Source organism: Hylobates moloch, unplaced genomic scaffold (assembly GCF_009828535.3).
Source record: "Hylobates moloch isolate HMO894 unplaced genomic scaffold, HMol_V3 SCAFFOLD_4, whole genome shotgun sequence".
NCBI lineage: Eukaryota > Metazoa > Chordata > Mammalia > Primates > Hylobatidae > Hylobates > Hylobates moloch.
The window spans coordinates 43,351,885-43,377,050 of record NW_026652279.1 but is presented as its reverse complement, the minus strand read 5'-3'; positions in this window follow the sequence as shown (position 1 = coordinate 43,377,050).

Sequence of the window (25,166 nt, the reverse complement as noted above, 5' to 3'; positions counted from 1 at the left end):
CTGATTTTAGTAATTTATTTCTTCTATTTCACTTACTCTAGCTAAAGTCTGTCAGTTTTGTTGATCTTTGCAATGAACTGACTTTTGGCTCTGTTTTTTCTGTTGAGCTTTTAATCTCTCTTTCATTTATTAATACTCTTACCTGCTTGGTTTGAATATTATTTCCCATTCTCTTCTCTAGTTTCTTAATGTGGAAGGATAGAAAATAATTGATTTGTGATCACTCTTCTTTCTTACTGTAAGAGTCTATAGCTATAAATTTCCCTCTGATCACTTGGTTAGCTACATGGCATAACTTTAATGTTTCATATCTTCCTTTGAGCCACTGGTTATTTAGTAGTATGCTGCTAAATTTCCACATATTTATGAATTTACAAACTACCTTTTGTTATTGATTTCACATTAATTCCATATTGACCAGAGAACATATACTATATGATTTTAATATTTTAATTTATTTATTCATTTTTGTGGTCTAGCATATGCCTTATTGTATTAATCCATTCTCAGGCTGCTATGAAGAAATACCTGCAACTGGGTAATTTATAAAGAAGAGTTTTAATTGACTCACAGTTTCACATGGCTGGGGAGGCCTCAGGAAGCTTATAGTCATGGCAGAATGCACCTCTTCACAGGATGGCAGGAGAGAGAAATGTAGAGTGAAGGGAGGAAAAGCCCCTTATAAAACTGGCCAGATGTGGTGGTTCATGCCTGTAATCCCAGCACTTTAGGAGGATGGGGCAGGCAAATCACTTGAGCTCAAGAGTTAAAGACCAGCCTGGCCAACTCTGGGAAACCCAGCCTCTACTAAAAATACAAAAAATTTGCTGGGTATCGTGGCTCATGCCTGTGGGTCCAGCTACTCAGGAAGCTGAAGCAGGAGAATTGCTTGAACCTGGGACACAGAGGTTGCAGTGAGCCTAGATCATGCCAGTGTACTCCAGCATGGGTGACAGAATGAGACTCTGTCTTAAAAAACAAAAACAAAAACTATCAGATCTTGTGAGAACTCACTCACTATCATGAGAACAGTATGGGGAAACTGCCCTCATAATCTAATCACCTCCCACGAGGTCCCTCCCCAAACACCTGGGGATTGCAATTCAAGATGAAATTTTGAGTGGGGACACAGCAAAACCATATCCCCTGTCTTGTAAATGTTTTAGGTGTACTTGAGAAGAATATTTATTCTGCTGTTTTTGAGTAGAATATTCTATAGATGTCTATTAGGTCTAGTTGTTTTATATTTGGGTTCAAGTATTTTATTTCCTTGTTATTCTTGTACCTAGTTGTCTTATCCATTATTGAAAGTAAAGTATTAAGGTATCCCATTTTTATTGTTGAATTGCCATTTTCCCTTTAATTCTCTTAGGTTATGTTTCATGTATTTGGGAGCTCTCCTGTTAAGTGTATTGTATTAATCCATTCTCACACTGGTATAAAGAACTGCCTGAGACTGGGTAATTTATAAAAAAAAAGAGGCATAATTGACTTACAGTTCCACTGGGGACACCTCAGGAAACTTACAATCATGGCAGAAGGCACCTCTTCTCAGGGTAGCAGGAGAGAGGAGTGAGCAAGAAAGGAACTATCAATTATAAAACTACCAGATCTCATGAGAAGTCACTCATTGTCATGAGAACAGCACAGGGGGAATCACCCCCATGATCCAATCACCTCCCACCAGGTCTCTCTCTTCCCACCTGGGGATTACAATTCAGAATGAGATTGGGGTGGGGGTTACAAAGCCTAATCATATCACGTATACATAATTACGATTGCTATATATTCTTGATAGATTATTATTTTTGAATGTCCTTTTTCTTTAGTAACAATGTTTTTGTTAACATCTATATATCTGATATTACTATACTTTCTAATGTTTACTGTTTGCATTATCTATCTTTTCCTATTATTTTACTTTAAAACTATTTGTATCTTTGAGCCGAAAACATATCTACTGTTGACAGCGTGTTTGGATTTCATTAGTTTTTATCTCATACTCTCCCTTTAGATTGTTTAATCTATTCACACTTGTTGTTATTTATATGAATGTATTTACCTTTGCCATTTTTCTTTCTGTTTCCTATATGCCCTTTTTATTCTCATTTCTGCTTTACTCCCTTCCATGTACTAAGTAGAAACTGTCTAGTATAAAATTTTAATTCAATAAATAATATTTAATATTTTTTAAATATTAGTAATTGCCTAAATTACCAAAGTACACTTCAGATGTGTAGTAATTTAATTCCAGTGAAATATAGAAACTTTACTCTTCTGTAGCTCCATTTCATTCCTCTTTGTGTGTGCTATTAATGTTGTGCATATTAGCTCTATATATGTTAGAATACTATGCCCTGATAAAATGATAAATTATACAATCTTATCTCTTTAAAGAAGCTTAGAGAAGAAATGAAAGCAATCCAATCATGTATTTATGGAGTTTGTTATATTAATATTAACTTTTGAGTTTACCATTTTTAATTCTCTTCATTTTTTTTTGAATTTTAATTATTTTATATTTATTTACCCCAATACAACTTTGTTTCCATCATTGTCCTTTGTGGTGTTATTGTCAAATACATTTAGGTATATGTTGTAAGCCTAGCAATACAATTGTATACATATTGTTTCATAAACTGCTTCTTAGGTTAGTTAAGAGGACAAAACAGAAATATTCAATCACACAGTCTTTTATAATTATCAGCATAATTAACATATTGGTACTTTGTTCACTGATGTGAATTCAAATTGCTGTCTGGTGTTGCTTACTTTTAGCTTGAAGAACTTTAAGTATTCTAAGGCAGGTGTAATAACACATTCTATTGGCTTTGGTTTGTCTGGAAAACAATTTATTTCACCTTCGCTGCCACACATAATTGGTCAATAGATGTTTACTTCTCAGTACTTTGAAAATGTCATTCCACTGCTTTCTGACCCCATTGTTTCTGATGAGTAGTCTGCTGTTAATCCTGTTGGTTTTCCTTTCGTACATGATGTGTCATTTTTCTCTTGGTGCTCTCAATAGTTTCTTTTTGTCTGTGGCTTCCAATATTTTGATTATAATGTATACAAGCATGAACATCTTTGCTTAAGCCCATTGTGTTCATGAAGCTCACACTTTTGTTTGTGAATCTGTGTGCAGCTTGGGAATGTTTTCAAGTCTTCCCCACATCTTATTTTCACTGTTTCTGAGTAATTACAGCTTCATGCGTGTGCTCAGAGTTCTCACTCCTGAGGATTGACTTCAATCCCAGGAGAACTCTTTCTGTCTATTTTTCTTGTTATCTCTGTTAAACTTCTTGTTCCTGGGGCTATTGCACTTGTTCTAATCAGTATTATAAAACTATGATAATCTTGGTTGCTCTCCATTAAGATTTGTATTATTTTTAATAACACAGCCATTAACTTCTTCATGCTCTGATCCAAAGAACTCAGTTCCCTTAAATAGCTGTGGAGCTCTTCATCCTTATCTGCTGCCTCTCACCCAGGCAGAATTACTGTTTCCACTGAACAGAAGCTGAGAACAAAAACAATGCTCTTCCTCTCCCAGAGTAGCATCCCTGCTTTACCAATGGGCACTGGGGGAAGGTGATAGTCTCTGACATCTTGACTTGCCTTTACATTGTGGAAACTCTTCCCTATGATTAAACTGGGGCAGGGACAGTCATGTGTCTAGTATTCACTGCCTGCTGTGTCTGGAGTGGAGTTTCCTCACTATAAGTCAGAAGTGGATGATAGAAGGGAATCTCAATTATCTTGATCACACCAAACAGAAATAGAACTTCTGCAACTTCTATAGAGCAAATAAGAAACCCTGGTGTCATGTACCTCCTAAATTGAAACCATAGCCCTAGTGGGTACTGGCGGGTAGAGAGCCCTGTCTTCTTTATGTAGGGTGCTTGACTCTGCACCCATTCAGAGTAAAGCATCCTACTTAAAGTCCCATAAATCAGAGCTGGGAGGGGGATAAAAGAGCAGACTATGGCTCAAGAGCCATAGTCTCTTACACTTCTTAACAAGATTTAGTAAATTTTCTTGAATAAATATTTCACTTGCTGCACTCCCTTAGGACAATTACAAGAAACTTTAAATAATTGTATTTTTAAAATAATTTCCTCTAGTCAAATAATTGTATTGTTGGGAAAAGAGTTCTTGGCACTCTTCATGCCATCACTTCAGAATCCCTTTGGGTGATTTTTACCAGATTTTATTTCTAATCTAAATACTCAAAGGTGTTCTGAATTTCTCATATTTTTTGAGGGGGGATTTGGGGGAGCATAAATCTAATCAAATGTAGCACAATGATATTAGCATTTATAGGGCAATATTTATATTTAAGATTCAGGGCATTTTGTCAGCATGGATTAGCTTGTAGTATTTAGTTGTATTTATTAATAAAACTTCTATTATATCATTCTGATAAAAGATAAACTTTGCTTCTAAAGAACAGTTGGTTTTTGTCTAGACCATTTGGTAAGGAATATTTAGTGACAGTACTGTTGGATGACTGCTGAGAAAATTGTCTTTAGAACCTTGGAGGAGTTCTGTATATGAATCCAGAAAGTATTCTCATCAAATAAAATGAAACATTTTTACTTCCTTTAAAATCCTCCACCATTATCGTTTATTGATGAGATTCTATGATTTTTAGTAGTATCTTAGATAACACTATGATTCTTCTTCACCAGTTTTTACTACAGAATTTGTGTTTTTTATATTGCTTGCATTTAAATCTTTTTAAAAGACCATGATTAATGTAAGTGGCATTCAACATTTTATATACTTTAATTTTCAATATTTTAAAAATGTATACTGACATTTGTATTAGAAAAAATTGGTTACTGATATCAAAGGTAGATTATGAATACAAATGTGCTCTTTTCTGATTCTAATGAAAATTTTCTGGGTTGGGAAATAGAAAAATAAGCTCTGGAAAAAAGTGTAGCATAATTTTTTAGATAATCTTCACATTCATTTTAGGCAAAAATTGTACCATCAAGAGTGCTTGTATGTGGCTACTCTTAATGTTATATAACATGTTATGTAGATACCCTATATGGCTGGTGCTGTTTGTACTGAAGGAATGGCAGCAACTGAATTTTTTTTTAGCTGAGTTCAATGAAAATTTCCATTTGCATCATTAAGGTCCTATCTGAGAAAATTAAAAATTTTAAATGACTGCAAGGCACATCTTACATATAGGAATACATTTGGTCATCCCAGTAGCAGTTGGAAATGCATATTTCATTTGACAGCATTTGCAAAATCCTTTTATCACCTCAAAATAACTTGTAGAATGTACAGACTTCCAAGTGGTAAAAATTGGTCTCACAATTTTTTGTCAAAGTATAATTTTGTTTATAATAAAAAATAAAGTTACAGGCAGTATTGATTTAGTGGTTGCCTCTCCTCAGAAATCATTATAATAATTCTTGTTCCTGCAGTCTTCACTAACTTTTAAGGTTGGGAAGGCAATTTTGCCACAAAATTAGAAATTAATAGAAATCCAAATATGAACATAAATAGTGTTATTATTCTAAGAAGTATTGCAGTGCAATTTTTTGTGGACTTATGCTTTCTTATTTCATTTTCCATAATCAGTATCTTTATTTACATACACAGAAAAAAATGTTGTTTGGTTAAATCATCCTGAAGAGTAATAAAAATCATTATGTGACTAGTTTTGTTTCTATCTGTTTTCTCTCATCATAAAACATATATGTGTGTGTATATATATATATAAAACATTTAATCCAATCATCCATAGACAGACATTTAGGTTGATTCCACATTCTTGATCTTACAAATAATACTGTGATAAACATATGACTGCAGGTATCTTTTTGATATAACAATTTCTTTTCCTTTGGGTAGATACCCAGTAGTAGGATTGCTGAGTCCAATAGTAGTTCTATTTTCAGTCCTTTGAGAAATCTTTATGCTGATTTCCATAGAGGTTATACTAATTTACTTTCCCACCAAGAGTATATAACTGTTCCCTTTTCTCCAAATCTTTGTCGACATCTGTTATTTTTTGACAGTTTAGTAATAGCCATAATAGACATTCTGACTAGTATAAAATGGTATGGTATCTTATTGTGGTTTTAATTTGCATTTCTCTGATGATTAATGATATTGAACATTTTTTACATATGCTTGTTGACCATTTGTATGTCTTCTTTTGAAAAATATGTCTGTTCATATCATTTACCCACATTTTAATGGGGTTATTTGTGTGGTTGTTGTTGTTGTTGTTGTTGTTGTTATTGAGTTGTTTGAGTTTCTTGTAGGTTCAGTTTAATGTTAACTTTACAACACAGATGTAACTATAAGCCTGGAGGATATTTTTTCCAGGCCAGGAATCTGAAAGGGGACGAGATGTTTTCTATTGATGGTTAACCAAGCGTAACACAAGAATATGACCACATATACTTGTTTCCAAAAAGAAAGAAAGAAGAAAGAAAAAGAAGAAAGAAAGAAAGAAAGAAAGAAAGAAAGAAAGAAAGAAAGAAAGAAAGAAAGAAAGAAAGAAAGAAACTCAAATAAAATAGCAAAGACAAATCACAATGACTACATCCCAGAAAAGTAGACATAAAAGAAGAAATAAGTTGTATTGTAACAATACATGAGTTTATTTTTCACCGTCTTTTATCCCAAAACTTCAGTGAACCTATGTTGCATTCAACCTTAAAACCAAGCTCTTCAGCTGAACATACAACACATTTCACAATCTGGTTCCAGTAGTTTCACTGTATTACCCAAGCCTCCCTTGCATTCACACTGTACCCTGGCATATGGGACTACACCCCATATTTCTTACCTTTTTGCCCTTATTTGTACTGTTCCTTCTACATGAAAACTTATCAGCTGATTAATAAACCACCTGTTTTTCAAGTCCACATTAGATGCAAACTCTTCTCTGAAATCTGTAGTTTTCTTTAATTAACGACATCTCTCTCCTTCAAACTCTCTAAGCAGTTTATTTCAAACTTTCATGTTGTAATTTATGTTCTTGCTCTTTGTATCTTGCCTCCCCACACACATAATAAATGCTACTTTAGAGAAAGGAAGGGACTCTTACCTGAACCTCTTTACAACCCCGGAAGGATCAATATTATCTCTACCATGTAAGGTGTTTCTTCAATAGATAATTACAGAAGAAATTTCAACTCTAGATTCTCTCATTCCAAAATAGTCTTAGATTTTCTTGATCATAAATTTGTGTAAAAGAAAATTGCATTATCTTTAAGTGAGCGCAATTCTATCCCCAGCAAATTCTGGTGGGAGTCATGAAGTCTGTTGCTAGGGAAATTGTTAACAAAATTTAGAACAGAAAGGCCCAGTGGGGAGAGTTTGCTGATGTCTTCCAATAGCCACAGCAATAGCTTTTTTTTTTCCTTTGGTCCCTTGTAGACAGAAGTATTGTGGAGTAGAGAATAGAAAAATCACCACTATGTAGGATCCCAAACTGAGAAGATTTGCCCCTACCACCACCTGAGCCAAGGGAGGCAGGTGCACCTTCTTTGGTGCAGAAGGGGAGGCTGGGGCTTATCTGACAGAAAGAAACTTCCGAAAGTGGTCAAGGTGCTGGCCAAGTGGGGGTGTAACTGACTCGTGTTCTGTCTCATTTTTATGCCAAGAAAGTGGTTGGTGGGAGGGTGGAGAGAGAGAAAACAGGGCCCTTGTGCAGAAACCAAGGATGCTTCCTTTGGAGAATAAGAGAATACAAAATGGGCCCACAGTTTTGCCACTTTCTTTACAAGAACCACTCTTATCTCTCTTCCTTTCTGAGATTTCAGTACATACAAGAGTGAGACGGTGGTGTCCAATCTGTCTGTATTATGTCACTCTTGTAATGCTCTCTCTTAGATTTTCTTAGTCTTTTTAGTCAGATATTGCTCTAATACAGATTTTATTCCACCTGCTTCACATCCAAGGTAAACTGGTGGGGTGGACATCAGAGAGGGTCAGTAATTATATGACCATAAGGAGGGTAGTGCCTGAATGTGGCCAGGAGGACAGGGTGAGGTGACCTTTTTAACTGGAGAACTTAGCGTACATCCCTTTAGTGAGTATGACACCCAGTGGGCATAGGCAGAAGGCTGGGGGCCACTAAAAGAGAAGCAATCAGCAACTATATTGGGAAGTTAAGAGCCAGAAGTGGCTCTGTCAAACACTGCAGGCAAAGTGCCGAGCAGGGGCTTGCATGGCAAAAAGGAGCTAGGCAGACTTCTTTTCTCCGTCCTTCTTCTTTGCCATAGACCACATTACTAATAGTCACTTGTTAGGCTTCTTTTATCTGGAATACTACAAATGTATAGAAAAGTGCATAAAGCATAAAAGTATAATTTAGTGAACTGTAGAATAAACACTTGTTTAACTTTTGCCCAAGTCAAGAACTTGAATATTAACAGAACTCCAAAAGCCCTCTGCAAGTCCCTTATTTAAAAAAAAAAAACCCTTCCCTCCTCACTGGAGTTACCTCTATGCTGAATTTTATGAAATCCAATTTCTGCAGTATTATTACATAGCTTTAATTGTACACTACTAAAATATAGTAGAATTTTGCCTGTTTTTTGAACTTTATATAAATAGAACAATAAAATATTCATTATACTATGTCTGGTTGCTTGGATTCAATATCATATCTTATCATTCACTCATTGTATGTACAGTCAGCTCTCCATATCGGCAGACGTGTATTCAACCAATCACAAACACAGATCAAAAATATTCAGAAAAATAAAAGTAACAAATAATAATACAACACTATTTTTATGATACAAAACTTAATATAGTATAACAACTATTTACATAGTATTTGCATTGTATTAAGTATTACAAGTAATCTAGAGATGATTTAAGTTATAAAGGAAGATGTGCATAGGTTATATGGAAGTGATATGCCATTTTATATCAGGTTCTTGAGTATTCATGAATTTTGGTATCCACGGGGGTCCTGGAATCAATTTCCTGCAGATACTAAGAGACAGTTGTACTGTAAGTCATCATGTTCAGTGCAGCATGTTGTTTCATTGTATTTCTGTATTACAGTTTACTTACATTTCTTAACAGACATTTGGACATCTTTTTCCACTAGTTTTGTGAAGGGGAACACAGAAGGCTGCGTATTAATCATCTACTATCCACAAACAGTTTCATGTATTTCAGAATCCAGACCTTGAATTCTTAAATATCAAAGCTCCATATGAGGTGTGTGTGTCTGTGTAAATTAACCTTAAGAACTTTTGTTATATGCCATGTGCAAGATTGGGTATAAAAAAAAAAAAAGTAGCTATTCCTAAGATTCCTGTCAAGGCTATGCCGTACAACATTACACCCTAAAACAGGTGTTTCTGGCCTGCATGCATAGATAAAGGTTAAAACTTTGGTTACATTTATTTTTTAAGGACCTGAACACTAGAGAGGCATGGATTATACCTCGGAACCATTGCCAACTTTTAACACATTTTATAGTAAATATTATTACTTTGAGCTTCACTTCTGTTTCCCAAAACTGTTTTAGCATATTTATTTTATGAGTTACCTTTTAGTAAAAAAGTGGATGTAAGACTGTCTACTAATGACAAGATAGATGTATGCAGTCTTTCTGGAGATACTGATGTAACCTCTTCTCTAAGGCGTTATTAAAGAAACTTAGTAAGTACACAAGTAATGTCTCTTGTGAAGGATGCATGACCTAGCTGAGAGGTAATGCAAAAGACAGTGAGTTGAGTTTGGAAAAGAGTCATAATCCCTAAGGATTAATGCTGTGATTAGGTCATTAGAATTTAGTATCAAGGAACAGCCTGTTTGTCCCTTCACCTAGATCTAAGGGTGTCGATTGCTTAGTGAGCTCCTTAATTCAGTGTATACTTACAACAACAGATATTTATGCTTTGGACTTCAGTATTATAGTCAGAAGTTTTTCTGTTGCAGGTGAGAAACTCTACTTCAAAATATTTGAAGCAAACAATGAAATGTAGTACTATATATTAAGGGGAATCCCAGGGGTGGCCCCAACTGATCCAGAATTGGCCTCACACTAACCCAAAGCCTCAAATGGGGTTCTGGTAATACTCCCTTCTTATCTTGCTCCCTTGCTTTCTGGCTTTCTGCTTCTCCTTCTAATTCTCTTAGATTTTCTCCTTTTGGGCATTGATTTTCTCCACATGACAGAAAGGTGACTAAAAGACACCCTAAGCTATATCTTCACATCCAACAGAAAAGCCCCAGGGAGGTCTCTGACTGGCCCAGCTTGGGGTCCACTTTCCACTGCAGTAGCCAGAGTACAACCACAAAATTTTTAGCTCTTCTATACATGGGAAAAAACCCCACAAGAGTATGCAGTAAAGAATGCAATCTTGACCAAAAAAAAAAAGTCTAGCTTTTGCCTTCAGCTTCAGAGAGGTAATCTCTAAGCCCTTGGATGGAATGTTATGCCCAAAACTAGTGTCTCTATTTGCTGGGGGCCTTGGGTCAGCAAGAGAGTAACAATGTGATTTAAGGTGAGGATCCAAGCCACATTAATAATGTGATGTGGGTTGGGTACCTTTGGTCACACAACTTGACCTCCTAAGGGGCTAGAAACAGGTCTGCTATGTAACTGCGAACCACCTTCTACATGATGGAACCCCAATAAGGACCTAAACACCAAGGCTCAGGAAAGCTTCTCTGGTTGGCAAAACTCTCTATGTATTCCTACACTTTGATACCAGTAATGTAACTCTGTCCTTACTCTACAAGGAGAGGATAATTGGAAGTTCAGTATTAGGTACTATTTCTAGACTCTATGCATTTCATTATTTCATATAAAATCACTTGGCCAATTTTAATCTCTATTCTTCCCCTGTAATAAACTGTAACTGTGAGTATAATAGCTTTCAATGATTTCTGTGGATCTTTCAAAGGAATTATTGAAACCAAGTATGGTTTGATAACTCCCTGCACCCCAAACTTGCAATTGGTGACAGAAGTGAGGATGATCCTATGAGCTACTTTCCCTCCAACTTCACATTTGGCAAAACCCTCTCAGAAAAAAAGTATAAGTGAAATGTTCTGGGTAGTGAGGCACTATAATTAAAATATAGAAACTGCCCCCCAACAAAGTTTATAAAGATTGCCCTCTAAATCCTTCACCTTAGAAATACCCCAAATTCACACCCTTAGTGGGAGATAGAGGTACTCACATTTCCTAGACCCCAAAATCCTGCAAAATGTTTGGGAGAGAGCTACACTTTTCTGAACAGAGATATTAGCCTTAGATAAAATTGGAGAGAGATAAAATACTAACTTGATTAGTTAAAATGCCTGGGGGTATAAGCAGATGAAATACTGATCACCTATTTATTAATAAAGATTAATTAAGGAAGAGGAATTAAAAACACATGTTCATATTTTCTAATTTATCGTTCACTTCTGACTTTCCCTTATGTAACTGTTATTATATTCAAAAAATTCAAAATCATCATTCCAGTGAAATATTACAATAAAAAATATGCAAATGCTTTCATTTGTGGAAATTCATATAGGAAAATAGAATCTGGAAGCTAGTCTTCTCTTTAATAAACAAGCTGATAAAGGCTTCATGCTTTTAAATAAACCCAAACAGCACTATTAGGCATAAAAATCTGAATGCAAGGAATAGTAAGGACCTTTGTATTCCAAACAACACGGTAGGAAATTGCAGCACACGCAGAGAAAAGGCTGATTACAGTTTAGAACAATGGAAGAAGAAAGAAAGGGATTCCCACAGAACCAATCACTATTCTCTTAAATTTTCTTGTTAAGGGTTATTATTTCAGTGAAGAAACACTAAAATTTGATAACAACTCTCTGCTATAAATTATTTACAATTGCTTGGATTATCTGTGTAGTAAAACATATGTATTCTCATTTCATGGAGTGGTCCTTCATAAAGTTTTCAGTTAAAATTATTTCAGTTAAATAATTTTCCTGGTATTGCTGTATATAGTACAGTATTTGTTCAGGTCCAAAATGCATGTTTTTTTTTTTTTACAGTTTAACATTACAATGGTAATCTGCTTCCTGATTTAATTTTTTTTCTGAAAAGCTGTTATCCACCCAGTGGTTTCTATTATAGTCGATGGCATTTTACAAGGAAATATTTATAGTGAGTCAGGTCCAGGAAGTAGAACACTATGTAAGTCCTACATCTAATTACACCTGATAGAATGCTGTCCTAACAAAACATATTAATATCTGGGAGTACTATTTATTACAGAAAACGATTTAAATGAACAAGCAATATTATTTTCTAAAATCTTGAGTGTTGGTGTTTAAAACACTAAATTTTAAACTCCTTAAGTTCAATAATTATAATGTTGCTTGTCTTACTCTGTGTTTTCTTGCAGCTTCATTGATTCCCGTGACTTCAACTCCCACTACAGGTAGTAATGATTACCAAATCATGGCTTTCTGGCCCAGAAATCTTTTCTGAGATTCAGAGCTATATATACAATTTTCTATCATACATTTTGTTCATCCACTTACAAATTTTTAAAAATAATCTACTGTGTCCTATAGCAAATCAAACTTTCAGCTAAAACTAACAATGTATTTTTTAAAGAAAACGTCCAGCTCTCTTTATTCTCTACTCTCACTAATTTACCAAGAGTTAGAGTTAGATACAATAGAGGAAGCTATTACTAATCCTTCAAGGAGCTCAACCAATTTTCCCAGTCATTTCAGAATAAGATGAGTCTGTCACCTTAGGATACCATATATTCATCCTGTCTTCTCTATCTTTATTGCCTCTACCTTGTTTAAGGTTCTCATCATCACTCTTATGGGCAACGGTAGTCACTCCATGACTGGTCTACCTGATCTTTTATTTATGCTGAATGTACTTCAAAAACGCATGGATTTCCTTACCTCCAGACAGTAATGCCACTATGATTGTGTGCCAGTCAGGCTTACCTATATATAAACTCACTAAATGTACCCAAATGTAGCCATAATATGAGGGTATATTAATAGATATAATTCCCAATTTTCAGATGAGAAAACTGAAGGCTATGTGACTTCCATCACTAGTAAGTAGAAAATTTAGGATTAGAAACCAAATCATTTTTTAACCCCAAATCCCTTATTTTTTTATGCTGCATAGCCTCCTTGCTATGTCCCTGGTAAACATATAGAAAAAGGAAAAGGAAGGGGGAGGCAGGGGAGTGAAAAACACTTTCTGTAGCAATGGCAGGGATTTTTAAAAGGGCAGTTTGAGAAGTGGTGCGTGTGCACTTAACATAATTACTTAGACATATAATTTAGTGAGTTACCTGGAATAGGGTGACAGAAAAACATATGCTGGTGACATATTCCATTGCACCAGCCACATTATATGCAACTGCTCACTGCTATGACTGATGGGAGAAGAAATGACATCTCTAAATGGGCATCTCTAAACATATTAATAGAATGCTCTTTAAATCAGGTGCTGGTATAGTTGGGCATACCTTTAATATATAAAAGAGAAAGAAATATGTTTTTGGTTTATTTAAATGTTAAATGTGATAGAATGGTTCTCCATTTCAGAGACAGCCAGCAGGTAGCCTGTCAGAGCACTTCAAGAGTATGACAGCTGTGAGTCAGACAGGAAACTGGCAGGGATAAGTATGGTCTGAAAGAATATAGCTTTCAGATAAAGAGTGGCCTTTTCAGCGATTAAAAAAAGTGTATAGTATTGAAGACAAGTAAAACTCTCTAAACCAATAGTTTGATGAACATAAAAGATTTGACATATTTCTGACAAGCATGTCAAAGAATTAAACATAGCAAATAAGAATAAGTAGATAAATATATGATTTAATTGTAAGAAGGTTATTTGTGACTTTATGTGTTTGACTGAGGGTATATTACTAAATTATTTACTAGTGTTGTTAATCATTATCTAAACATTAATAAATAAAATAGTTTAAAAATAAACACTAGTCAGAATCCTGACAGAGATAACACTACAGCCAGTTAACAAAGTTGAATAAGCCAGAATGATTATAAAGCTGCTCATGTGATGGCAAAGTCATGCATAATAAACAACTCTTAGGAATGAAATTAAAAGTATCACCAGGTGTTGCTTTCAAAAACCTTGAATTTTTATCATACTTAGAGGAATCATTTCTTTATAATCCATTATTTTCTGTAGTAAGAGAACTGGGGGGGAATTAACTGGGGGGGAATTAAAAATAGCAGATAATTCCATTTATTTTTAATGTTTGGTCTAGAAATCCATTACATTATTTTCATCATATTAAGTTTACACTTCTAATTAATTTTTAGTCTCATATTACTTAGTTTAAATAAAGGAGATAAAAAACTCACAAAATGTTATCTTTTTTATTTCTCTTAGAAAAGCTCAGCTGAACACATTCTGCGTGAAGATGCACTCATTTTCATGTTTTAGTTTCCTCCAAATCCATCACTGGAGCTGGGAAACTGTAATTTCTTTGTTACTCATGAGTGTGTGCATCCTCAAAGCCATAGGGCCCTCTGGTCCCAGAAGGCACAAGCCTGCATCCTTCCCCATAGAGGTCTGGTAGACAGCTTTTCTCTGCTCCTAAGCACTCTACTTGCCATTTTCTCCACCTTTGCATCCTCTGAGTCTTGTAGAAATCAAACAATTTAGGTATTTCCATAGCCTGACATTTCTAGAGAGATCAGTTTTTTAGAGAAACCTAACTTCTGAACTGAGGGTTTAGGTCCTGTGTAAGTGAACACCAACATATGAGTGAATGTAAATTATGTAGCTAGTCCTAGGGAAAATCGACAAACCGCAGTCTTTAGTACCAACGGAGGAAGCTATGCCATTTGGGACTTATTTTTGTACTAAAAAAAAAGGCTTAGGCAAATTTATTGGTGTCCTAACTGTGCCTAAGATTACTTAAAGTGCTTATAGGTACAACTGATTATTCTATAAGCAATTATTTTCTGAAGTATAAATGGGGAAATTAGACAAATATTTACTTTGTTATGGATTAACAATTCCCCATAGTACTTGCTCCTCATCCTCTAATTATCCCTTTTAAGTGAACCTGCTATGGGTAAATGCAGAAAGTTGAAGCAATAAAATATAAATGAAATTGGGACAGCAGCCCAGTAATTAGACTGATTTCCACTGGTGGTCAAAATGGTCAGAGAACTAAGTGCTGCTAAAGTGAGAAGGCAAGTAAGAAAGTAGCCAGACAGCCACGGTCTCTCAGGAGGACTGACCCAAGTGAGGTAAGCATTGAAACCACAGGGTCCTGGAACCCAGGACAATAGAGAATAGCTTTGTGCCAAAGTGACCCTACTCACATTAAGTCTATTATGGGTTGTGGAGCACCTCAAAATATATTTCAGTAATGTGAGGAAAGATAAATAAATAAATGAAAAAAGAGAAAAGAAAGAAAGAGAGAAAGGAAGGAAAAGAGAGAGGAAGGGAACAAGGGAGGAATGTAGAAAACAGAGCCATATACATAAAGAAAGACATAAAGACAGACAAAGAATAAATGAAAGGAAGAAAAACGGGAAGGAAGGAACATATTGAGAGTTTATTATTATACTAATTATACTTTACATATATCTACCGCACGTTACATACATCTACCCTAGAGGTAGTTACTATTATTATCACCATATAAATAAGCTGAGGCGTTAGTAGGTTGAGAAGCTCCTTTATGCTCTCTTATATGGTTTGGCTGTGTCCCCATTCAAATCTCAACTTGAATTGTATCTCCCAGAATTCCCATGTGTTGTGGGAGGGACTCAGGGGGAGGTAATTGAATCATGGGGGCCAGTCTTCCCCATATTATTCTTGTGATAGTGAATAAGTCTCACAAGATCTGATGGGTTTATCAGGGGTTTCTACTTTTGCTTATTCTTTATTTTCTCTTGCTGCCACTATGTAAGAAGTGCCTTTCACCTCCCACCATGATTCTGAGGCCTCCCCAGCCATGTGGAACTGTAAGTCCAATTAAACCTCTTTTTCTTCCCAGTCTCGGGTGTATGTCTTTATCAGCAGCATGAAAACAAGCTAATATAGTAAATTGGTACCAGTAGAATGGGGTGTTGCTGAAAAGATACCAAAAAATGTGGAAGCAACTTTGGAACTAGGTAACAGGCAGAGGTTGAAACAGTTTGGGGGGCTCAGAAGAAGACAGGAAAATGTGGGAAAGTTTGGAACTTCCTAGAGGCTTGTTGAATGGCTTTGCCCAAAATGCTGATAGTGATATGGATAATAAGGTCCAGGCTGAGGTGGTCTCAGATGGAGATGAGGAACTTGTTGGGAATCGGAGTAAAGGTGACTCTTATTATGTTTTAGCAAAGAAACTGGCAGCATTTTGCCCCTGCCCTAGAGATTTGTGGAACGTTGAACTTGAGAGAGATAATTTAGGATATCTGGTGGAAGAAATTTCTGAGCAACAAAGCATTTAAGATGTGACTTGGGTGCTGTTAAAGGCATTCAGTTTTAGAAGGGAAGCAGAGCATAAAAGTTTGAAAAATTTGCAGCCTGACTATGTGACACAAAAGAAAAACCTTTTTCCTGGGGAGAAATTCAAACCAGCTGCAGAAATGTGCGTAAGTAGCAAAAAGCTTAATGTTAATCTCCAAGACCATGGGGAAAATGTCTTTAGGCCATGTCAGAGACCTTCTCAGCAGCCCCTCCCATCACAAGCCTGGAGGCCTAGGAGGAAGAAGTGGTTTCATGGGCCAGGCCCAGGGTCCCTGTGCTGTGTACAGCCTAGGGACTTGATACCCTGTGTCCCAGCTGCTCCAGCCATGGCTGAAAGGGGCCAACTTACAGCTTGAGCTGTGGCTTTAGAGGGTGGAAGGCCCAAGCCTTGGCAGCTTCCACATGGTATTGAGCCTGCCAGTAAACAGAAGTCAAGAATAGTGATTTGGGAACCTCCACCCAGATTTCAGAAGATGTATGGAAACGCCTGGATGAAAACGTTTGCCCAGGCAAAAGTTTTCTACAGCGTTGGGGCCCTCATGGAGAACCTCTCCTAGGGCAGTGTGGAAGGGAAATGTGGAGTTGGAGCCCCCACAGAGAGTCCCTACTGGGGCACTGCCTAGTGGAGCTATGAGAAGAGGGGCACCATCCTCCAGACCCCAGAATGGTAGATCCACCGACAGCTTGCACTGCGCACCCAGAAAAGCTGCAGACACTCAATGCCAGTCTGTGAAAGCAGCCAGGAGGGGCGCTACACCCTGCAAAGCCACAGGGATGGAGCTGCCCAAGACCATGGGAACCCACCTCTTGCATCAGCATGACCTGGATGTGAGCCTTGGAGTCAAAGGAGATCATTCTGGAGCTTTAAAATTTGACTACCCTGCCGGATTTTGGACTTGCATGGGCCCCGTAACCTCTTTGTTTTGGCCAATTTCTCCCATTTGGAATGACTGTATTTACCAAATACCTGTACCTGCATTGTATCTAGGGAGTAACTAGCTTGTTTTTGATTTTACAGGCTCATAGGTGGAAAGGACTTGACTTGTCTCAGATGAGACTTTGGACTGTGGACTTTTGGGTTAATGCTGAAATGAGTTAAGACTTTGGGGGATTATTGGGAAGACGTGATTGGTTTTGAAATGTGGGGACATGAGATTTGGAGGGGCCAGGGGCAGAATAATATGGTTTGGCTGTGTCCCCATTCAAATCTCAACTTGAATTGTATCTTCCAGAATTCCCACGTGTTGTAGGAGGGACCTGGAGGGAGGTAATTGAATCATGGAGACCAATCTTTCCTGTGCTATTCTCATGACAGTGAATAACTCTCCTGACATCTGATGGGCTTCTCAGGGGTTTCCACTTTTGCTTCTTCCTCATTTTCTCTTGCCACCATCATGTAAGAAGTGTCTTTTGCCTCAACCCATGACTCTGAGGCCTCTCCAGCCATGTGGAACTCTAAGTACAATTAAACCTCTTTTTCTTCCCAGTCTTTGGTATGTCTTTATCAGCAGCATGAAAACAGACTAATACATTCATACACCTGCTATGTGGTAAAGAAGAGGTTCAAATCCACAAAAATTACCTCCAGTGTAAACTAACTATAATATAATCAAATAAAAAGTGTGTACTCTACTAAATGTTCTGAAAGCACAGAGGAGCAATCAATCTATTTCCTTGGACTCTCACAGTTAGTTATGGTTTGGGGCACATTTGATTGTCTATGTTTACATTTATTTGCTAATTAATTTATCTTATTCCTTTTTTTTTTTTTTTTTTTTGCAGAAAGAGCTATCACTACATGTTAACATGCTAATTTCCAGTAAGGACTAAAAATATTTAACACAAATCCTCTATTGTATGTAAGGTGTGATTTTTGAGTTTAGATACATTTTCTAAAGTCATTTGCTGCATTTATTTGATAATTCCTGATAAATGCACCTTCTAACTGATCCATATTTAACATGCAGCAGCCATCCATTTTATATCTTTATCTCTAGATTATGCAATTGAAATAGATGACATCTTAATTGGAGCTTTGTTTTTTATATTTTAATTGAATTAATTTAAGTAGACATTATATATAAATAGGGAAAATGCAAAGAGACAAAAACGTGTACCATAACATAGATATGTGTCCCCCCTACTACTGTCTCAGCCATTCAGTTATATTTCATAGAGGTAAAGGATGTTTCCAATATTTAGTATATCCTACTGATGATATTCAATGCATAGGCAAGCATGTGGAGATATAAATATAAACACGCATACAGAAAATGATGACTTAATTGTTGTAAATTTTTTTCACTTAATTGTATATCTAGAAAATTATTTCATTTTACTACATATGGAATTGCTTCATTCTTTTTAGTGCCCACGTGTAGTATTCCATTTAATGGATTAACATTAATTTCTTGATTACTCCCCTATTGATAGGTATTTGAATTGTTTCCATCCTGTGCTATTGCAGACCATGTCATAATGCATATATTTGTATGAGTGTCATATGGGACATATGAAAGTATATTTGTGGAATAAATTCCTAGAAATATAATTGCTGAATCAAAAGATATTTTCATTTTATTTTTTGGAAAAGCTTTGTAGAATTGGCCTAAAAGAGGTTGAGCCAGTTTACATTCCTTCAAGAATATAGTAGAGTAGCTACTTCACCACATCGATTTTCTCATGACATACAGCCACCCCCAAAATACTTAATAATTACAAAGGAAAAATTAATTTACAATGGAAAACTCTTGCACATATCAACTTTATTAAGTAATTAAAAATAAAACCATCAGTTACGGGATAAATTAAAATAATGGACCACCTTATAAAGTGTAAAGATAAGAACACACTGTCAAATTTGTAATATCCTTGCCCAAAACAAGATTCTGAAAAATGGGGAAAAGAGATAAAAGGTCAGGGAACTCAGGACCTGGGGAAGGACGTGATGTGGAGTTATATAGGTATTCTTTTGGCTCCATGTATACCAGACTAGGAGCTGAAGAAGCTGATAATCTAGAAATACCAAGAGGAGCAGAAAAAAAAAAAAAAGTCCCTATCAAAGTCTCCTCTAGTCAAATGACCAAAATAGGGTCAGCCTAGCAAAACAAAATTATTAGACAGTAACCTCTCTACTCTAGCCAAACACATCAGAATAATCTTTGACCCCATCCTACAAAGGCAGAGAGGAAAGCCTAGACTTTAATTCCTGCTGGCCACTATTGGCTCTCCCCTGACCCATGGTGTCAGTGGAAATCACATGGGGAGTCTGGACTTCCTTCCTACCCTGACCTGAAAGCTAAGAAGAACCCCTCTTCCTCCCTGCCTGGGTGTGTAAGAGGAGGCCTAGTGGAAAGTCAAAGCGTTCACCATCAGCCAGCAGTAATGAGACAGTCCACACCATGGCATCAGTGGAAATCACGTCGAATGTCAGCACTCCACTGCCCCCCAACAGTAACTAGGAGCCCACTTCCCCTAGAGACTTAATTGAGACCAAGTGGAAAAAGTGGGCTTCTACCACCACTTTGTAGTAACGAGGTGGTTCCTTCACCACTTGCCAAGCCATTATTAGAAAAAAACAGCTAAAACAAAAAGTTTAATAATAGATCCAGAGTCTCATAACATAATATAAAATTTTTCAAGTTTTAATAAAATAATCATTCATCAGGCTGAGCACAGTGGTTCATGCCTGTTATCCCAACACTTTGGGAGGCTGAGGCAAAAGGATTGATTGAACCCAGGAGTTCAAGATCAGCCTGGGCAACATAGTGAGACCTCATCTCTACAAAAAAATTATATATATATACACACACACATATATATGTATACACATTTATTATGCCAACAACTGGAAAGTCTCAAAGCAAGTTACAGACATAATCAACAGATGCCAAAACCACAACGACAGAAATGTTAGACTTATCCGACAAAGATTTTAAAACAACTATGATAAAATTGCCTCAATGAACAATTGTGAACATGCTTCAAACAAAAGAAAAATTAGAAAGGCCAAGCAAAGAAATACAGTCTCAATAAATATACAGAAGATATAAAGAAAAGCCAAATCGAAATTTTAGATATGAAAAGTATAATAATGGAAATAAAAACTCAGTGGATGGATTCAACAGTAGAGTTGCTGGGGAGCAAGGGCATAGGAAGCAAACAGTGAGCTAGGAGACAAAATAATAGAAATTACTCAACTAGAACAACAAAGAGAAAATAGACTGGGATAAAGGAATGAACAGAGTCTCAAGGACCTGTGGGGCTATAACAAAAGACCTGACATTCATGTCATTGAAGTCCCAATTGGAGAGAGAAACAGTGGGGCTGTAAAAGTACGAAAAAAATAAAAAGACTGAAAACACCCCAAACTTGGCAAGAGAAATAAACCTATAGTTTCAAAATGCTAAGCAAACCCCAAACAGGAAAAACCTAAAAACATATATGCCAAGGTAAATTACAGCTAAATTTTGATAACTAAAGACAGTAGAAAAAGTCTTGAAAACAGCCAGAAAAAATGATTCCCTATAGTACAAAACCAGAATGGTAGTGTTATTTCTCATGAGAAACCATGGAGGCCACAAAGAAGTGGCACAATATTTTTCAAATGCTGAAGGGAAAGAACTATTAAGTCAGAATCTTCTACTGGCAAAATAAATATATTTTAGGAAGAAAGGGGAAACAAAGACATTTTCATGTGAAGAAAAACTAAGAGAATTTGTCACCAACAGACCTACTTTTTAAAAAGTGGCTAAATGAATTTCTCCAAACAGAAATGAAACAGTACAATAAAGAACCTTGCAGTGTCAGCAAGGAAGAAAGAACATGGTTAGCAAAAACACTGGTGACTACAATAAGCTTATCTTCCATTAACATTTCTAAATTATGTTTGTTGAAACAACAATCATACACTGTCTGATATGGTTCTAAATATACATACAGGAAGTACTTAAGACAATTATAGTATGAGTGGGGAAGAGTAAACTGACATAAAGGGATTTAAGGGTTCTGTACTTCACTTGAACTGCCAAAATGAGGACACTAGCAGATTGTGGAAAGTTACTTTAGTATAATACGTAAAGCTATAACCAACAAAGCTGAAGCTAAACAATTATCTAAATCTGTTATAATATCCCCTCTAAAGCTTATGCTGAAATTTAATTGCCATTGTTAGTGCTGAGAGGTGGGACCTTTAAAAGGTGATTAGGTCATGAGAGTTCTGCCTCGTAAGTGGATTAATGCCATTACCAAGGGAGAGGGTTAGTTATTGCAGGAGTAGATTAGTTATCATGGGAGAAGGCTTCTGATAAAAGGATAAAGTTGGGCCCCCATCCTCTCTCTGTGTTACATACTCTCCCCTCTCTTGCCCTCTTTCACTATACGATGGTCTTCTACCATTTTATGACGCAGCAGGAAGGTCCTCACCAGATATGTCCTCAAAGTCTTGGACTTCCTCGCCTCCAGAACCATGAGGCAAATAAATTTCCTTTTCATTAATTACCCAATCTGTGACATTCTGTTATAGCAGCATAAAACGGATTAATATGCCATCTAAAAAACACTGTAGATAAATCAAAATGTAATTCTGAAAAAAAACAATTTCTCCTAACCCAAAAGATAGCAGGATAAAGAAAGATATAAAAGAGCAAATTCAAAACAAAATATAAAATGGTACACTTAAGTCTTTAAGATACTCATAATTACAATAAACTTATATGACGTAAGTGCACATAAGAATGGATTTAATCCATTGGAAGAAGGAATTTAAAACCACGACGTTACGTTACTCTATACTCTCTAAGAAACTCACTTCAAGTATAATGATGTAAGTAAATTGAAAGTAAAAGGATGAAAAAAATATGCAAATATTAATCAAAGGAAAGCAACAGTAGTTACATTATTAAAATAGATTTCAGAGCAAAGAAACCAACCAAAGGCAGAGTACATATATAATGATAAAAGAGTCAATCCACCAAGAAAGCATAGCAATCCTAAGTGTGTATGCATCAAACTACAGGTCTTTTAAACTTGTGAAGCGAAAACTAGTAGAACTAAAAAATATCAACAAGTCCACGATTATAGATGAATAATTACATGTCCACTCTCAACAACTGGTAGAACAACCAGACAGAAAATCAGCTAGAACATAAAACAACTCAACAACATCAACCAACAGAATCTAATGAACAGTGATGACACTCCATCTAACAACAGCAGAATACACATTCTTTCCAAATGCCCACAGAACACGTGCCAAGAGAGACCATACTCTAAGCCATAAGACAAATTTCAAATAATTTAAAAGAATTAAAACTGTACAAAGTATCTTCACTGACTACTATAAAATTAAACTAGAAAGTAATAAAAAATAAATGAGAGAAAAATATCCAAACACTTCTAAACTAAACAATATGTGTTTTAAAAATATCCATGGGTCTAAGAGGAATAATCGAAAGAAATAAGAAATACATTTAATTCAATTAAAATGAAAATAAATGGTTATGGGATTAGTTCTGTCCCCCTAAAATTCCTGTGCTGAAATTCTAACTCCTAGTACCTCAGAATATGACTGTATTTAAGGAAAGAATCTTTAAATAGGTAAGTAAGTTAAAATGAGTCCATTAAGGTGAGCCCTAATCCAAATATGATTCATATTCTTATTGGAAGATGAGTTTTGGACACAGACACACATACAAGGAGAAAGCTACCTGAACCTGATGTGGGCCATCTGTAAGCCAAGGAGGGAGGTTTCAGATAACACCAACCCCAGCAAGACCTTAATCTTGGACTTCTTGCCTCTGGAATTGTGAGAAAATAAATTTTTGTTGTTTAAGCCACCCAGTCTTTGGTACTTTGTTATGACAGTCCTAGAAAATGAATAATACAACAACATATCAAAGGTTGTAGGGACACCCACAAGCAATGCTGAAAGTAAATGTATAGTACTGAATACACATATTAAAAAAGAGAAAAACTGTTAAGTCAAAAATGCAGTCCTTTCTTGAGAACTTAGAAAAAGAAAACGACAAACCTAAAGGAAACAAAATAAAAAAATGGTAAGAGCAGAAATCAACCAAATTGTAAGGGGAGCAGGGAACAAACAAACAAACAAAAAGAAAATTAATGATAAAAAGTAACGCTTGAATTTTCTATAATAAAAATTTTAATTTAAAAAAGAGTGTAAGAAGAAATGTCAGTATAGATATTGAAGACATCAAAAGGATAAGTGAATACTACATAGAATACTACATACTTAAATTTGACAACTTACACAAAGTTGACCAATTCTGCAAAAAAACATAAACTGCTGCATCTCACCCAATATGAAATAGATAATATGAAGAGTCTTATAATATTAAGGATATTGAATTTATACCTTTAGCATTTTCAAAAAGAAATCTCCAGACCAAGATGGGGCCTGGCGAATTCTCTGAGACTTTTAGAGATAACACCAATTCAATACACTCCTTTTAAAAATAAAATAAAATAGGAAGAAACACTTCCTGCCTAGATTGTATTAATCTGGTGTTACCATGACACCGAAACCTAAAAATGGCAGTAAAAGAAATATAAAACTACCAATATTTCTCTTGTATAGACATGCAAATTTTTTAAGTATTAGCAAGTAGCATTCGACTATATTTTAAAAGAATTCTACACCATAACCAAGTGGGTAGAATTCCAAAAGTGTAAGCTTGGTTCAATATTCAAAAAACAAACATTGTAATTTATTGTATTATCCATCTAAAAATTAAAAATCATATAATTATTACCAATTGTAGCAAAAGCATTAATAAAATTCTCAGAAAAATTAATAAAATTAAAAAAGATTAAAAATTCTCAAAAAAATAGGGATATGAAGGAACTTTTTTTTCTTTTTCTTTTTTTTTTTTTTTGAGACAGAGTCTTGCTCTGTCACCCAGGCTGGAGTGCAGTAGCGCGATCTCGGCTCACTGCAAGCTCCGCCTCCTGGGTTCACACCATTCTCTTGCCTCAGCCTCCCGAGTAGCTGGGACTACAGGTGCCCGCCACCATGCCCAGCTAATTTTTTTATATTTTAAGTAGAGACAGGGTTTCACCATGTTAGCCAAGATGGTCTTGATCTCCTGACCTCGTGATCCGCCTGCCTCGGCCTCCCAAAGTGCTGGGATTACAGGCGAGAGCCACCACGCCTGGCCTGAAGGAACATTTTTAACTTGATAAAACACACCCACAAAAAATCATTAGCTAACACTACACAGATTTTTTAATTTTTTTCATTTGTAATTTTTGTGGGTACGTAGTAGGTGTGTATATTTTGGGGTACATGAGATGCTTTGATACAGGAATGCAGTGTGAAATAATCACATCATGTAGAATGAGGTATCCATCCCCTCAAGCATTTATCCTTTATATTACAAACAATCCAATTACATTCTTTTAGTTATCTTAAAATGTACAATTAAGTTGTTATTGACTATAGTCACCTTGTTGACTAATACTGTACTTAAATAGTGGAAGATTGAAAACATTTTCTCTAGGATTAGGAACAGGCAAGGATGTCCACTCTCATAATCCCTTTTTGACATAGTGATAGAAGTTTTAGCCAATGCAATAAGGCAAAGAAGAAAGGAAAGAATGCATACAGATCATAAAGAAAAAAAAATTGTCCTTATTTGAAGATGGCATAACTGTATATATAGAAAAACTCAAGGAATCTGCAAAAAAACTCCTAGAA